General features: G+C 38.9%; 1 protein-coding gene across 4 annotated transcripts in view; it reads right to left on the bottom strand.

Moving 5' to 3' along the window:
• Nucleotides 1–5,925, bottom strand: part of XIAP (X-linked inhibitor of apoptosis) — a 38,821-nt gene extending 32,896 nt beyond the window's left edge. For 2 of the 4 annotated variants that reach the window (XM_069074024.1, XM_069074025.1), the window contains exon 1: nucleotides 5,444–5,925. The gene's annotated coding sequence lies outside the window, so the exon portion shown is untranslated. The remainder of the gene's footprint in view (nucleotides 1–5,443) is intronic. The other 2 variants (XM_069074022.1, XM_069074023.1) reach the window with 1 other exon arrangement.
• Between the last annotated feature and the right edge of the window lie 8,770 nt (nucleotides 5,926–14,695).

The following is a 14,695-nucleotide window of genomic DNA, read 5'->3' as shown; positions in this document are numbered from 1 at the left end:
TCTTCTCCTCCCAGATGGATTTTTTTTACTAGGTACCAGAGGCCATTCTCTGCCTCATTTCTTTTCTTTTTTTTTTTTTGGAGGGGGAAGGCAAGGCAATTGAGGTTAAGTGACTTGCCCAAGGTCACACAGTAAATGTCAAATGTCTGAGGGCAGATTTAAATTCAGGTCCTCCTGACTCCAGGGCCAGTGCTCTATTCACTGAATCACCTAGCAGCCCCTGCCTCATTTCTTATTAAGCTTGAATCACTGAATGGGTGCAAAACAAAACAACAACAATCCATCTCTTTAATCAATGCTGAATGGCTTTCATGATTACTGCTTTGTAACATAATTTGAGATCTGGTACTGCTAGGTTCCCTTCTCATTTTTTTTTCATTATTTCCCTTGAGATTTTTAACTTTTTTCCTCCAGATTAATTTCATTTTCTTTCTAGCTTTCTACAATAATTCTTTGGTAGTTTCATTAGAATGGAACTGAATGAATAAATTAACTTAGTATTGTCTATTATTATTATTATTGTATTGGCTTGGTCTACCCAACAGTAATTAACATTTCTTCAATTATTTAGGTCTTTATTTCTGCAAAAAGTGCTTTGTAGTTGCATTCATATAGTCCCTATATGTAGCTTGTTAGATACACTCCCAAGAATTTTTTACATTCTGTAATGTATTTTTGAATGAAATTTTTCTTTACCTTCCAGCTGGGTTTTGTTGGTAATATCCAGAAATGCTTATGATTTATGTGAACTTATATTTATCCTGCAACTTTGCTGAATGTATCCATCTTCATTTAATTTTTAGTGTATTCTTTTTTAGGGTTCTTTAGATAGATGATCATATGATCTGCAAAAAGTAGTACTTGTTTCCTTTTGGCCTAAATCTTTAGTCCCTCAATTTCTTCTTCTTGTCATTTTGTGATAGCTAGCATTTTTCACACTATGTTAAATTACACTGGTGATAATGGACATCGTTGCTCAGCCCCATCTTATTGGAAGGGCATCTAACCTTTCTCCATTACAAATAATGTTCACTCTTAGCTTTAGACAGCTATTACCATGATAAGAAAAAGTCCATTTATTCTTGTTTTCTAGAGTCTTTTAAAGAAACAGCTGTTGGGTTTTTATCCAACAAAATTTGGGGCCTATCAACATAATCAATGTAGTTTTTATGATTTTTGGTATTAATGTAGAATTTTATACTGATAGTTTTATTTATACTGAAACAACCCTACATCTTGGTAGAAATCCAAATTGATCATAGTATAAGCCTGTTCTATGACAATTTTTAAGCCCATTATTTTGTGGTAAGATCTAATGATGAAATAAAACCTGTAGTTCTTTGTAAAAGCTGTCATTTTGACAGATGGTCTATTATAGGCAAGTAAGGGCCAAATACAGGTTCTTGACTATTTCTAGTCTAATATACAGACTAAAGAGGATCTGGCCTTTTAGACAGATGCTGTTTCAATTAAAAAAAAATCATACCATAAAAGCACTTATTTTCTCCAAATTGAAATTCTAATCTTTGATTAGCATATGAAATAAAAAAAGCTGAACTTAAAAAAAATATTCAGTTGATTTTCATCATAGTAGCAGCACAACAAAGAGACCATCTATCCGTTCCTTCAAACAAATCTTGCATGAGCCCAATGGGCACCAAATGAACACCTTTTATTCTACCTGGGGACTACCAGTGGTGAACTGTAAGGGTGTGAGACTAAAGATGGAACTCATACCTGCTTTCTGATCAAAAAGAGAAGTGAGAAAACCAAAAGCTGTTAGCAATACTAATGCCCAAAATGGACCCAAAGGAGTCACTGAAAGAGGCAAAGAGCTAAGAAAGACCTGCTGTTCCCATTTCAGTGAAAACAGATACCTAACCACTGTAGTAGGTTATCATGTCTTGTAACTTTTTATTTTAAATGTCTTTCTCTGTAGCTATTAGAATTTTTAAAAATCCTTAGAGGAAAAAAACAACCTAAGTAGGTGGGGTTCCCTGCTTGTTTCAAAGACAGAAAGGCAGGGGAATCGTAGATAACTTGTCATTTTGTTCCAAGGAGAGCTGGAACTCAGATGCAGACCAGGTGACAAAGACAGAAATGAACACACTGACTAAGTTTTGGGGACTTGAAGGAAGGGGAAAAAAAGGGATGGATATTAACAGGGAGCAAATCCAGAGCTGGTAAGGTCTCAAGATTCTGTTGCCCAATACTTGACAGTTCATTTACTTGCTAATTCTGAAATGGGGGAGCAAAGGAAAATCTATTTAATGGAAAGGTTTATATTTGTGTTAGTGATTTTCCTTGCGACTTTCTCATTTTCCTATATCTTTCTTCATCATATTTTTTACCTCTGTGCCTTTTTTTCTCTTTTTATCCCTATTCTGTATGTAAGAAGGCATAGCTAACTGAGGTCCACTGCACCTGTTTTTCACCATAGCTCTCTGGGCAATTCTGAATCTTCAAACTGTGTTGTTCCATGATTCATAGCCTTACAGCACCACCAGAAGGATACTGATGTTAAACAGATTTGTTTCTCTCACCAAGAAGTTTGGGATCACTGAAAATAATTCACACTTTCTAAAAATCAAACGAGTATTTATTAATCACAAACTATGTGCCAGAGATACAACAAAAGTGACAAAGACTTTGCCTTTAAACTTATATTCTACCACAAAAAAATGTTCAAAAATAAATAAATACTTATCTATGCAAAAATAGAAGGTGGGGGGCATTAACAACTAGGTGGACCTGGAAAAGTCTCTTAAACAAAGCTTCCTGAAGGGAGCTAGTCATATCAAATATGAAGAAATGAGGAATGAAAATATTGCTGGATTTCCTAAAATGAAGTGATCTATAGTGACCTGAGTATAATTTGAGTAAAGCTGTATGTAAAGCAGATTACAAAGGATTAAGGAATGAGGGACTAGTGAGGAAGTAGCAACAGCATTGTTGAAAAAGAACTCCAAGCCATTTCATATACTCTTCTTCTTAACTCCATTTTATAGGGAAGAAATACAGAGATTAAACAATTACAGTGCCCATTTTACATTACTTCACTCATTTGGCACTGCCTGATTAAAAAACAAACAAACAATTTACCTCAGATCTCAGTCAAAAACCCTTCATTCATTAAATCTATTATTAATATATATTATAATATATTAACTATCCAGTTAATTCCTGGATAGAAAGAAGCATCTAGAAGAGCGAGCAGTCTGATACAGTGATATGCAAGTTCCAGAAATGCATTGCATTTAAAAGCAAGGACTGCCTATCACCTTAATTTCCAATCTACTAGATTCAACCTGTATAAAGACAAGCCCAATGTAATAGACTTGGAACCAGAAGCCAATAGGTGTGAGTCCCCAATGTGGTACTCACTAGCTATGTGATCTTAGGTTAGTCTAATTCACTTTTCTAATGTGTAAAATGAAGACTAATACTTGTACCACTTTGACATTGTTTTTTCTTCAACTAAAAAGAAGCTATTTTAAAATGGCTTGTTTTTTTCATTAATGAGAAACAAAAAAGTTCTAGAATTAGGCCTCCTTTCCCACTCTAACATTTATCATACTGAATTCTCCCAATACAAATTACTGATGCCTCACTCCATATATTTAATCAGTTGCTAAGTACTGTCCATTCTACCCCCAAGACATCTACTGAATGCTTTCCCTTTTCTCCACTCACATTTAAACCACCCAAGTTCAGGCCCTCATCACCTGTCTGGATCATGCAATAGTTTTCTAATTGGTCTTCCCACCTCAAATCTCTCCTCTCAATTCATCCTCCACAAAACTATCAAAGTGGTATTCCTAAAGCACAGATCTTTTTGGCCTGCTTAGAGTGCTGGTAAATAAACTCCCATGGCTCCCTATTACCTTATGGACCAAATACAAATTCCTATTTGGCATTTAAAACCTTTAAGAACTGTCCTCCAACTTACTTTTCCAGCCATGTTCTAAAATCACTTGCCTTTGCACTCTATAGTTCAACCAAAATGAAACTTCTTGCTACACAACACAAACCATTTCTTTTCTTTATGTTTCTCTGTATGTTACACTGTATACTGCTCTGCTTGCAGCACACTCCCTCCTCACCTCAGCCTCTCAGAAACCAACATTTCTTTCAAAGAAAAGCTCAATCATCTCCTCCTACATTTGGCCTTTCCGGAACCCAACCACCAGCTGCCAGTAAATTTTGTACATACGTACATAAATACATGCTATCTCTCCAGATAGAATGGAAACTCCTTGAGGGAAGCGATTGTTTTGTTTTGTATCCTCAGTGCACATAGTAGATGTTTAATAAATGCTTGTTCATTTTTCCCTAATAGGAAAAAGCCCCCAAAATTCAGTTTCACACAAAACTAGGTGCTGTAGAAGTGATACCTTTAAAAAAAAAAACTTAACAGTTTGACATTTGTTTGAATACAAGGAAGTTATTTCCATGTCCCGTTCCATTATCAGTGTTTCCTAATTCCAGCAACAGCAAATACTGAACAAGAAATCCTGTAGGGTAACAATCACCATTCTGCTCCCAGCAAATTCATAACAAATACATCATTGTTTTTGCATTTTCTAGTTATGAAGTAACTATATTTGAATACCATGTCAGACAGCCTTAAAACTTGATGGGACTGAATAAAGAAGCCTGCATTACTGCTGGGGGAAGGGAGGGAGTAGCAAGGAGAGGCTCTGGAGAGGGGAGAGTAAGAACGATTTGCCCACTTCAGTCTTTTTGTGCTATTTCTGAAAGTTTTCTATCAAGTTCAAATTCATCTTTGTTCCACAAAGTTGGCTGGGAAAGGGGCTTTGGCAGCAGAGGGATGAATCATGGGCTCATTTCCTCTTAAGTCTTTTTTCCTTTCTCCCTCCTCCCTCCACGCCCGCCCCCCATGCGTATACACCATAGCCTGACAGAACTTCCAACGGCACTTCCCAGGCCTGTCAGGGAGAGTTAGATCAAGACAACCCCTTCCTTCCTCCTACTTCTTTCGATAAAACTTGGGGGGAAATCAGGCCGCCCCCGCGCCTGTCCCTGTCCCCCGTAACTGAAGAGAGAGGAAAAGCCAGGGCAGTCCCCGAGCGCCAACGCCCTCTTCCTCCGCCCCCTCCTGCTCGTGATCCTGGTCACAGTCAAGGCCAGGGGGAAGAACGGAGAGCCCGTTTGGAGGCAGGGAGCGCGCCGAAGCCGCGGCGGGCAGCGCTGCTTCCCAGCCCCACCGGGGGGACTACCTGCCTCAGGATGAGACCAAGGACTACTTGGGGGACCCCATCAGTACTCAATTCCCCAGGCCTGCTGTAAGGGCTGAGCCGGCTCAGGCCGAAAACACAGCATAGTTAACAGCGACCCCACTTCCAGGAGGGGTGGGGGATTCTCCCATACCTGCCTCAAACTTTGGGCCCCTCCCTCTCATCCTGCCCATCCGCTCACTTACCTTTCTAACCAGCGAGAACCGCAGCTACCGCGCATGTGCAGCCTGCGCCGCTTCCCAGAGAGGAGATCGCGGCCCAGTGAAAAAACGTCTTCGGGTCAGCTGAGAAAGTGAAAGGAGGCGTCAGGCGGCGTCAGACAGCGTCCGCGACGTCCGCAGCGTCAAGCGGCGTCGGTAGCGACTGGCGGCGTCAGCCTTTGCGCATGCCCAGTGAGAACCTCTTGAGATACGTCGGCGCATGCCCATTAAGACCCATTTCTTCCACGTAAAGGCTTTTCCGGTTTCCGTTGGTCGGGGAGGAGGCTTAGAGGAGGTGGTGGGTGAGGAAAGGAAGGGAAGGATGGAAAAATGGAGTAGGGCCTAAGAAAAAGAGGGCGGGGCGGAGCCGAGCTGAACCGAAACCACAGAGCAGAGCTGGAAGGCCACGAACGCGGCAGCCCATTGCTTCCTCTGAGAAAGGGAATCCCTGTTTTAACGAGAGTCGAACACATAATACAGTATACTGAAATAAATTGCAAATAGATACACGCCTTATATATCACATTATTTTTCTTTTAAGAGTAGAGACAACAGAAAAGACATGCTTTTTCGAAATTGTGGGTTAGAGGGGAAATTTTTTTTTAAAACCAGGAGTAGAGGAGCTCACCAAAAAGGCAATTTTGACTACATCCAAGGAATAAAAGAGAGCTGGCTGGCCTCTTAGGAGGACGTGGGTTCAAGTGTTATCTCTGACACATCCTGGCCCTGTGATTTTAGGAAAGTCAATTGAACTCCAACGGCCTCAGTTTCTGCATCTCTAAAACGAGGGAGCTTAACTAGGTGGCCTTAGAAGTCTCTTCTGGCTTCGGGTTAAAAATCCTGTGAACCACACTGGCTGGAAAATACTGAGCAAGTTGCTTTGGGTCTCAATAATCCTGGCAGTTCTAAGACTATAAATTGCCTTGGTGAAAGAGAGTTTCCTCAGTGAGAGGTTGTCTACACCAATGAAATCAAAGACAGTCTAAAAAACATTTTTTTAAGTAAGAGAAACTGTAAAGTAGGGGGGAAATCAAATGTATCAGATGATCAAAGATAAAAGTATAGTATCTTTGATGTAAGGGGAATTGCCACCAATATCTGAGAACAAGAACCTTACCCTAATAGATAAAGAATATTAAGAAATAGTTTGCAAAAGAATTGCAAAATTCTCTAAGGCAGTAATAATAAGAAGTGCATATTAAAACTGTGGAGTTTCACATCATGCCCTTCAAAGTGGAAATAGGACAAAAGACAGAAACAATCCCATGCTCTGGGAAGATAGAAGGCAAATACACGAGTAAGATAGTAAGTGGTCAATGGATTGGGATAGTTTTCAAAAGAACAATTGAAAAAATTCTCCCAATCACTAATGATGAGAGAAACACACATTAAGATAATGCTGAGGTTTCACCTCAGGCCCTTCAAAGTGGCAAAGCTGCCAAAAGACAGAAGTTGTACATGCTGGAGGGACTTGTGAAAAGTCAGGAACACAAAGACTTTTTTTGGAGTTCTGAATTACTCCAGTCCTCCTGAAATGCAACTATCAATCAATAAACATTTATTAAATGGCCATTACATGCAAGGCACTGTCCAGCCCTGGGAATATATAAAGACAAAAAGTGAAACAATCCTGACTCTTAAGGAGTTGTGGGATACAACATGAACATATACAGATATATAGACTTAAATACAAAATAAAAACAAGGTTGTTAGAGAGGGTCCTCAGAAATTCACATACTGAAATGTCTCACATTAATAGATAGAGGCAATTGACTGGGCTTATACTAGGCCCAATAATACAAGTTTAACTCTCCCAAAGAGAATTGCTATAGCAGTTGGATGTGTATTTCTAAGATATACCCACCAAACTTATCCTTTACATAGATTTCTTTTTCCTTTTATTCTTTTTTTTAACCTTTTTTAAAAGAAACCAGCTCTTCCCATCTCCCCCAGGTGCAGTGGCCACTTGCCAGCACAGAGTCTTTGACCTGCTCATTTTTTCAGACCTGGGCCAGTTCACCCCTCCTTGTGCAGTTCTGGAGTCACATCAAAGGAGAGCAGCACTTATTCTAGACACTCAGTTGGCTTTATACCCCATTGTAGCTCACAACCACAGGGTTCAGGTAATCTCTCATCCTTAGCCTCCTGAGGAGCAGGGATTACAGGCCACCCCACCCACCCAAAATTTTACAGTTTTGATTACTTCCAAACATTCCTAATCCTTATGAACTCTCATGTTTTCAAACTTTCTGAGAGCATTTCTCATAAGTCTGTTGTACTGTTTACCAAACCCAAATTAACTCTTTGACAAACCAGAATATACACATTTGAAAGCTTATGACTATTAACTTGAGGGAAAATGCTGTTTTCCAAATAAATATCTCTCCTCTTTAATGACTCCTATTAAAAATCAATCACAGCATTCAAATGAAAGAGGATCTAACATGTTACAAATGCCCCAAATAAACAGTGTTTCTATATAATAATTTCTATATTCATACTGCCCAAAACCTATAAATATAGTATTAACATAAAACAATATCATGGACTTAAGACCTAAACATGAAATAAAGATTATTGCCATTCTAATAATATTACTACCGTGTTTCCCCGATAATAAGACCTATCCCGAAAATAAGCCCTCCCCTTACTGTGTAAGATTCCTCTAAAATAAGCCCTCCCCTGAAAATAAGCCCTATTGAGATTGCTACTGTAGTGAAGGTGATCCCCTGCGCTACACGCTACATTACGGTACCCTCTGTATGCACCGTCTCCCCCCCTCCCCCCTGCGTGAAATGCACGCCGAACTCCGATCTGCATCCAATCAGAGCTGCAGCAGTGAGCGCATCATCCTGTTCTTCCCCAGTGATTTGCTTGCTGGTACATTTTTTTGTTCACATTTACCTGTTTATTAAAATTGCTGTCAATGTTCATTAAAATAAGCCCTCCCCTGAAAATAAGCCCTCTGGTGTTTTTCTGTCCAAAAAAATTAATAAGAAAGTGTCTTATTATCGGAGAAACACGGTAAAGTCAATTCAACTGGAGATTCAATTTAAATATCCTAATCATCTACAGGGAAACAAAAAAATCCATTTCATTCATCTAACAATTTTGTCAGTTTATACTGATTAAATTCAGTATAGAGGATTTTGTCCTGCTTTTAATGCCACACCTACAAAGTTGGAGCCTAGCAATCCCAAGCACAGATCAACTATTCCATAAATAGTAACTGTCCTCAATTAATCAAACCCAATATAAATGGAAAACCCAACTTAAATGTAATCAAACCCAATATAAATTCAGATTTTAAACTACCTAAGTTTAAATTGCTACATGATTCCAACTTGTTTTCCAAATTCACAAGAATACTGGTATCTATGACGTTAAACTTTGAAATCATTAGAAATTTGAAAACCAACTCTCCAGGGAGTAAACAAGTAGGTCTCAGAGTAGATTTCAAAGCTCTGTAGGCATAGCGATCTCAGTCTGTATCACTATTCTGCTCTTCTGTCACTGATGTATAAAGAGCTTCCTTTTGTGGTGGCTAGGTGGTAAAAAGAATCAAGCATCAGCCCTGGAGTCAGGAGGACCTGAGTTCAAATCCAGCCTCAGACATTTAACCCTTACTAGCCATGTGACCTTGGGCAAGTCACTTAACCCCAATTGCCCTGCCTTCCCCCGCCCCCGCAAAAATAAAAGAAAAAACTTCCTTTTGTTTGTTTTTCTACTTAATGCAATCCAATATTGGTCCATTTTTAAGTGAAAAATTACTTGTGTTTTTCTGCTGTTGGAGAATCAGAAATTGAAGACAATAATCTGGGCTTTAAATGAGTTAATACTACTGTATTCAAAGTTTTGTTTTTAGAATTTTCTGCTTTCAAAAGCATCTCTAGGGGTGGCTAGGTGGCACAGTGAATAGAGCACTGGCCCTGAAGTCAGGAAGATCTGAGTTCAAATGTGGACTCAGACACTTAATACTTATTAGCCATGTGACCTTGGGCAAGTCACTTAACCCCAACTGCCCTGCCTTTCCCCTCCAAAAAAAACCATCTCTATTTCTTGTGGTTTTGTTTTTCTTTTAACAATTTAGCTTCAGGTGTATATCTTATTAGTGTAAAAAGCATTTCATTTCTCTTAATTATCTTGACCAATTTTCCATTTTGGGGCAGTCCAAAAGCAGCCCTACAACCTTTGCTTCTCATTCTGAGGACTTTACCACTATACCTCAGCTGCCCTTTTACCCTGTAATTTCCCTCAGTGCCTGAGGCTTCTGGCCCTGGAACATCCCTGCACCAGTCTAGCCCCCTTCTCTCACTGGTGAGTTCCTTGTGGGGCCTTCATTTTGAGAACAGGCCTAAGCCTGCCATGCTTCAGGAACTGGATTTGTTTGGGTTTTTCTTTGCTTGTATTAGTATCCCCAGGACTAAGCACAGTACCTGGTACATAAGTGAGCTCTTAATAAATGCTTGTTGCCTTGCCTTTTTTTGGAGTTATTAACTGTTTAATACAGACTTGTAAATCACAGTATTGCATTTCTGTTTGCACTGGTTCAGTACTTCATTTTCTTTTTCATACTTTTAGTAATTTCTAAACATATACTCTCTGGCTTCAAATCATGTTTCAGTATTATGTTTCAGATCGAGTTTCCCTTTTTCCCCCAAATAAATCTCTTTTGCAAATTAACACAATATTCCTATTCATCTCAAATTCATTACAAAAGTTTGCTTTTAGGTGATCAGACCTGAAACTTTCAGTTTTATCGACTGTTTCTCATCACCAAAAAAAGCCATTTTCAATTTGGTTTCTTCCCCAAGAGCTAGCAAATTCACAATCTATTCTAATTCCTCTTAGGTGATTTTGCTTCTAATTTACCAGGCAATTAAATTCTGCCACATCATTCAGAAACTCACTGTGGTTGGCTAAACTCAAATCTTAATGTGAAATTTTACCTTTTATAAAATTACTTGCCCTTTTTTCTGAGGCAATTCCTTTTCTCAAGGCTATTTAAAAGGAAGCCTCCTTCCCTCCAATATGAAGAGAAAAGGAAAGTTAAGACAATACCTTCAAGGCAGGGTTCTTAAGCTGCTAGAAAGGCAAAATTTTAAATTATGAAGTAGTTACAAAGGCTCTTTTTTCCCCTCCACTTTTTTTTGTATTCAGTGGAGAGAAAACTCTTAAACTGGCTCCAGGTGTATTAAGCATTTCTTTTTACTAACGAGATTTCCACATAGACTCACAGAAAAGAGTCTGTTGCTAGCAAAAAAAATTATTCATTACAACCAAAACAGTTCATCTACTGCACTTTTTTATTTATATTTTTACATTTTTAACATTAATTTTTAAATTTTGAATTCCAAATTCTCTCTCTGTCCCTATCCCACCAATTGAGAAGGCAAGCAGTATGTGCACTCTCAATTGATATTAAATAATTCCTTTTGAAAAACATGGTAAAAAATTTCATCCAAGAATCTTTGTGTTTTATTTCTCTAATTTATATTTTATTTATTGTTTATTTCTTCATGGTGATATAAATGTTGACTTCTCCTTGGACAGAGACATTTTTATATGTTTTCTTTCTCATTCTGAGCCTCTCCTCCCCCAAATTTTCCTAAATTGGGCACTTAGTACTGACTTGGTCTGTATGGTATGGTGGTGTCTCTGTTGTCAAAGCTTACTGACCAACAATAGCCTGATTCCACCTCCAGTCCTTTAACAGGGAACCTGGTCTTTCTGGCAAAAAGACATTGTTAACCTTGTTTCCTATTCCTGAGGACTGACCGATTTTCCAGTTAGTTATTCTCAAATAGGAGGATCTGTCGACCAGTTTGAGTCAAAAACTCCAAGATGAACAGAAGAATATTTTGAGGAAGCATTTCTGGTGTGTGTGTGAGGAATCCTTGTGTTCTTGTCATAACACATTTTTTACTGTGGAGGATCAATTCATTTAAGATCTGTCACTCCCTAGGCCTTTATACCTTTATACACAAAATGGCTTGATAGAGGGTGGCTAGGTGGTGAACTGAATAGAGCACTGGCTCAAAAGTTAGGAGGACCTGAGTTCAAATCTAACCTCAGACACTTAACACTTACTAGCTGTGTGACCTTGGGCAAATCACTTAACCCCAATTGTCCTGCCTTCCCCCTAGCTAACTACAACTTGATATATACTAAACTATTTAATAATAATAAGAAAAGGTGGCAGCTATGTGGCCCAGTGGATAGGGTACTAAACCTAGAATCAGGAAGACTTTAGTTCAAATCCAGCCTCAGATACTTACTAGCTTTGTGACCCTGGGCAAAGTCTTTCTATGCTTTTAACCTCAGTTCCCCCATCTGTAAAATGGGGATAATAATAGCACAGGGTTGTTTTTAAGATCAAATGAGATAACGATTGTAAAGTCAAGGACCAGGCACATGGTAGAAACCTGACAAATGCTTATTTCCTTCTTACCTAGAGACAACTAGGTGGTACAGAGCTCTGGGCTTGGAATCAGGCAGACCTCAGTTTACCCACCTTCCAGGGTTGCAGTGAGGATCAAATGAGATAATATTTATAGATATCTTATCGAGGTGCACATAATAAACACTTGCTTCCTCCTTTCCTACAAATACAGGCATGAACAGAATTATGCATAAATATCTCCTTCTCTGTGGCTGCCAGACAGCCTTTCTTTTTCAAAGGTCAGACTCTAAGAACCTAATTAGAAATCAGCAAGACTGGACAGCTATGCTCCCAAAAAGGCCTATAAGTGTTTTAAAGGTCTCCTACTTCTATTTAGTTGACCATGGAAGTTTTTAGAAGAGAGGTAGCCCTAGGCCCATGCTAGCTTCTTATTAATGATCAGAATCCAAGTCTAAAACACACTTATTGTTGATGAAAAAATATTAATACTCACTTCTGTTTTAGGTAGAAATCTACCAGATCATTTATTTTTATTAATTTTTTATTAAATAATAAATTTTTATTAATTTAACATTATTCTAAAACCAAGAATTTCTAGCTTAGATAGAATTTCTAGCTTCTAGGCCTAAATTGACATAGTTTCTTACTCTGTGTCAGGAACTGTGCTGAGATACAAATATCATCTCATTTGATCCTTACAACTTGGGGTATTATCATTATCCTCCCTTTACAATTGATGAAATGAAGGCAGACAGAAGTGAAATGACTTGGGGCAGCTGGGTGGTGCAGTGAATAGAGGAAGACCTGAGTTCAAATCCAGCCTCAGACACTTAACACTTATTAGATGTATGATCTCGGGCAAGTCATTTAATCCCAATTGCCCTGCCTTCCCCCCTTTAAAAAGCAAAAAAAAAAAAGTGAAATGACTTTCCGAGTTATAGTACTAATAAATGTCTTTCTGATGAAGTACTGTGCTCTCTGCAGAGAACCACCTAGCTATCTCATAATGGATGATGTCATTGAGGAACTTCTCAGTACTGGATCTATGCTAGATGCACCTGGACACCAGAAAGCAGTGGCCTTCTTGGCAGACAGAGTGAATGGATGATAATTTGTGGAAGGATTTACATTCAGCTTATATCCAGTGATAAATTTAGGCTTCATAATCCCATACCAATCCAATACACCAAAGATCACCAAACTCAGTAGATTTTTTCCTTCTATTCATTGCCTTTATCAGTGTCACATTGAGTGTCTTCCTGGCTAGAATATTCATGAGAATGGAATTACTGTTTTCTTTGAGGTTAAAATGCCTTTTGTAAAGAAATCAGCAGAAAATGGATTGGGTCCTTTAAATGAAGTTTCTAAGGCTCTTTCTCCAGTACAAAACGGAAAAATTTTCCAGTAGAAAACATAGGAGGGGCGACTAGGTGGTACAGTGAATAGAGCACCAACCCTGGAGTCAGGAGGACCTGAGTTTAAATTCAGCCTCACACACTTGATACACTCACTAGCCCTGTGACCTTGGGCAAGTCACTTAACCCCAAATTGCCTTGCCTTTCGCCCTCCAAAAATATATATTTTTTTAAATTTAAAACATGGGAAAATTGTCTTGGTAGAAGGAAGGGAAAGAAATAAGCATTTATATAGCACTTATTATGAGTCAGGCACTGTGCTAAGCACTTTTACAAATATTATCTCATTTGATTCTCACAACAACCCTGTGAGGTAGGTACTGTTATTATTTCCATTTTACAGCTGAGGAAACTGAGGCAAAATGACTTGCCCAACATCACACACCTAATAAGTGTCTGAGGCCAGATCTGAGCTCCAGCACTTTCTCTATTACATGGCTTAACTGCCAGTGTAAGATCAGACTTCCCACCATTGCTTCTCTACACTAAGGTGCCACTCATGTAAAGTAATCACTTCCTCTTAGGATTTTCTTTTCCATTTCTAAGAGACAATATTTTATTTTTGTGTAGCAAAAGTATTGAATAGAGTATTTCAAGAGGTTTTTTTTTTGCTTGATTTGTAAATTTCACACTTTTGGAAGGCACTTCTGTTGAAGATTTACACTTGTAAATCTGGGAAGGGAGAAGCTCCAGACTGAGAGCTCTAGACAGTGGATTAGCTTGGCCCGCCACACTTGGCCTTTAAGCGTATACAAGAACTGTACATTTGGAAGGGGAGGGGCTCTCCTCCTCCTTCAATGAATGTAATCATAAAAGACCCAGATACCTCAATGGAATCCCTCAAGCGAACAACAGAGCAAATTAGGTGTTAAAGAATTAACAATTCCATCCCCATTGATCAACCCCAAGAATCAATCTGAGAGGACTGCAGCATTTTTTCTAGCCATTGAATAAAGGTAGAAGCATCTCTGCGTCCAGGCACAAACACAGTAGCCAATCCAATATCTGTATCCCCAGCACTTAGCACAGAGCCTGGAACACAGAAGGTGCTTAATAAATGTTTATTGACTGACTGAAGTGGTTCACCAGGTTAGCCAGGTAGGACTCCAAGTTCAATAATAAAGGAATTAAGAGTTGGAGCCAGGTCTCCAAAGAGCTAATCACTCTTGGGGAAAGGAGAGAGTCTCTCTTTCACTCTTTTTCTTCTCTGTATGTCTTTCCTCTCTTTCTGTCTGTGTTTCTATTCCCTGCCTGTCTCTCTGTCTTGGTCTTGGTCTCTCTCTTCCCTGTCGGTCTCTCCTCTCTCTCTTTATGTCTCTGTCTCTGTCTCTGTCTCTCTCTATCTTGGTTTTTTTTTCTCTTTCTCTCTCTCTCTCTCTTCCCTGTATGTCTCTCCTCTCTCTCTGTCTCTCTCTGTCT

This window comes from Petaurus breviceps, unplaced genomic scaffold, assembly GCF_028583685.1.
Source record: "Petaurus breviceps papuanus isolate PSGF00001 unplaced genomic scaffold, PetGlider_PUasm1.0 90881, whole genome shotgun sequence".
Taxonomy (NCBI): Eukaryota; Metazoa; Chordata; class Mammalia; order Diprotodontia; family Petauridae; genus Petaurus; species Petaurus breviceps.
The sequence above is the reverse complement of the archived record's forward strand: the minus strand, read 5'-3'. Positions and strand labels throughout refer to the sequence as shown.